Below are 3755 nucleotides of genomic sequence, written 5' to 3' on the forward strand. Positions count from 1 at the left end.
TCAGTGGCGTCATTTGTCTTGTTTCGCACATCCACTTAATCTGGCTGTACAGAGGGCCATTAAAGAAGATACGCTATTATATCGAACATTAAATCTATTGTGGAACATTTCAAGCGAAGTCCGCATGCACTTGCTAAATTACATACTACACAGGAACAAATGGGTTTAGCACAATTAAAACTCAAACAAGATGTAGCTACGAGGTGGAACTCGACTTTGGAAATGTTATCTAGGTGCTTTGAAACTAAAGATACCATAGTTGCCACTATTGCTTTGTTAGATACTAACTTGCCAACTATTAATCAAACGGAATGAAAAATTATAGAAAAATTAATAGAGATTTTGAAAATATTTCAGTTGGTAACGGAAGAAATAACAGTGACACGATCCAAAGTTATAGTCTTCGTCAAAGCTATTAATAAACAAATGTTTTCACTAAGTTTACAGCCACCACCAGAAATTCCAGCAGATCTTCAATCAGTTATTTCATACATTCGAAAAGATATGTCCGAGCGATTTAAGGATGTTGAAGACAATGACCTTTCAGTTCAGTGTACCATATAAGATCCGCGATTCAAAAATTGAAGGGTAAAGTGTCAGCGATTAACATTCAACAATCCGTCAACGTTGCTGTAACATAAGCCACCCATCAAACCTGCTCTCTTCTTTGGGATGCATTTGATTCAGAAGCAGCAAAATTGACTGCAGGTGCAGGCACCAGTCGACTAGCAGCAGCCATCATTGAAGTTGACAAATACCTACAAAAACCTCTATTGCCAAGACTGAAAGATCCGTTAAAATGGTGGCAGGACAGAAAACATGTGTATCCCCGCCTTTGTGAATTAGCAATTAAGAGTTTGTGCATTCTAGGCACTTCTGTACCTTGTGAACGAATTTTTTCAAAGTCTGGCCAGGTTATGACAGAAAGAAGAAACCGTCTGACTACGACTAAATTATCTCAAATTGTTTTTTTAAATCATAATTTGTAGTCATAGTATATTTTTTGTTATTTTATTTTAAATCTTTATGAATTTCAAAGAATTAATGTTTCTGTTTATTTTATTTGTCTAGTAAAAATATATATACAGGGTGATTCAGTCATAATGTCATTAATTTTAAGAGCAGATAGAGAAAAATGAGTATAATACGATGGCGTGATTAAAAAAAAAATTAAATGCATATTTAAGCTGAAAAAAAATATTTTCAAATCATTATTTAACCCCCTTTTCAGGCTGTTACTGACCGGCTGACGTCACAATATTATGCACGGCTACGATATGAACCTATGAACAACGCGCCCTAGATGCAACGTTGCCATATTTATATATTTTCGCTCATATAAAGACAATAAATAAACGGTTTTGCTCACGTCAACCAATAATAATTTAAAATGCTATAAATTATTTTTTATTTATGCAATCAACATATTAAATTGTTATTGTTGCCCAGCAAGAACCTCGAGGTCTGAGCATGCCTTGCCAAAAATCAGTTTTTATTAGCATCATAATTTTAATATTTTAACAACATTTGCTGTAAGCCCGAAGGGGAAGGTTTTCAAACAATTCTACTAAAAATTAGTAACGCGGCCCATTCAGATGTTCAGGTAGAAAATGCGGCCCAATTAAACGATCGCCATTGACATTGACACCGAATCTCCTCTGAAAGCTATACCACCGACGAGTAGTGTGCGGGTAGTAGTGTGTTTCATCTGACCAAATGTGACTATTATGGCTGCAAAGAAATTAGCTGTTTCACTTTAAATAAGATTTAATATTGAAGTTACAAAACCCCAAAAGTTCAAATAATTTAAATTTCATTTCATAACCATTTCAATTTCGTTACAGAAATAATGTCATAAAAAACCAACACTCACTAGATAAATTATAAAGAGAGGATAAATTGTATGCAGTATTTAAATATTGACTGCAATTAGAAGAGAGACTTGTATATTCCATAAAAAAACNTTTTTCGTTTTATTCTAAAAAAAGGTTACGCAATCAGTGACTATTTGCAGTATGCACTAACATTTTGGGGTGCAACCGTAGGGTAATAATCACTCGAGTGGTGGGAGTAAACATCTCGAGATATCTCGAGTGATCTCAATAATCGAGTACCACTCGATTTTTCACTCGAAATCTCCCATCACTAATCTTAGCTAGCGAGGGAGCTGCATCGTGCTCTGTCTCTTATATAATAACATTCGTTAATATACTTAATACATACCACAAGGTGCGTATTATTTCCCTGCAAAAGGAACCAGCCGAAAACAATTAAAAAATACAGTCCACTAAAGTTTAAAGCATCAACATAATTTTGGATCTTCGAACCGACTTCTTTCTGCAATCCCATCAACATCAAAGCCGGGACCCGCCGTCACGAAAAATAGCAGGTGTCCGCAGTGTTTACCGATTCATCGAAGATCAAGCCAAGCAGCGTGCTCTCTCACGTAAGCTCGTTCATTATTTCCTATCCCTAACAAATATACATTGTTCAACTGTGTGAGAATCGTAATTTACGTATTTACTCAATTAATATTTGTGTTTCATAGTATTTACTACAGTTAGACAAACAAATAACGTTTAAAAATGACTGAATTAGATAACCTGATCAGACAAAGAGCCTCTATTAAAACGAAAATCACGATATTTACCAAGTTTGTTTCAAATTTAGAAAGACGGTATTGTTAACGATCAACACGTTGTAGTAGAATTAGAGCAAAGATTCGAACGTGCGCAAGGGTACATAGATAAATTTGACGACATACAGAGTCAAATCGACACTATCTGCGACAATCTAGAGCAGCAATATATAGAACGAGAAACATTTGAATCGACCTTCTTCGCGATTATATGCAAAGCCAAACATATATTGTTCAAAAGTACCTCAGCCTCACAGTCAACTAACAGGGACATAAACAATAAAAGCATAGCGTCTTTGCACAAAAATCAAAATGTTAAATTGCCGACAATTCAATTGAAAAAATATAACGGTAATTATGATGAGTGGCTCGAGTTTAGAGATACTTTCAATTCGCTCATACATAACAATCCCGAAATTAGCTACATACAAACGTTTCACTACTTGCGAGCTTCATTGGAGGGTAACGCCTCACAAATAATTCAATCATTGGAATTTTCCACCGATAACTATGAAGTAGCATGGAACCTTGTATGCGATCGTTATAATAACTCTAGAATATTGATAAATAATCATGTAAAGGTCCTATTCAATCTAGAACACATCCGTGATGAATCACCAAGTTTCTTGCGCAATATGATAGATAACATTACAAAGCATTTGAGAGCATTGCAGACGTTAAACGAGCCTACCCAGCGTTGGGATACCTTGATCATATAACTAGTCGTTACCAAAGCTTGCATAAATTTTTCAGGTTAGGTCACACTGTAAGCGAATGTCGTTCCGGTGGGTGCAAGCCGCGACATAACATTCTGCTACATATCGGTAAGCAGCGAGCGACACAAAACGCAGCACAAGTCAGTTCGGAAACTGAAGTGCAACAGCAAACGGTATCTCTGTCGTCACAAAACATTCACGATTCGCAAGTTCTGTTATCCACGGCACAAATACAAATTTATGACAAAGACAATAAAGTACATATGGCTAGGGTACTCTTAGACGCAGGATCTAAGTCTAAGTTTCATTACCGAATAATATAACAATTTTAAAACTCAATTGTCGTGTCTTGTTGTCCCTCAGATTACAAACGCTCTGCCAAATTTCAAAAAACCTTTAAT

The sequence above is a fragment of the Anoplophora glabripennis genome, unplaced genomic scaffold (genome assembly GCF_000390285.2).
Source record: "Anoplophora glabripennis isolate ALB-LARVAE unplaced genomic scaffold, Agla_2.0 scaffold818, whole genome shotgun sequence".
Taxonomy (NCBI): domain Eukaryota; kingdom Metazoa; phylum Arthropoda; class Insecta; order Coleoptera; family Cerambycidae; genus Anoplophora; species Anoplophora glabripennis.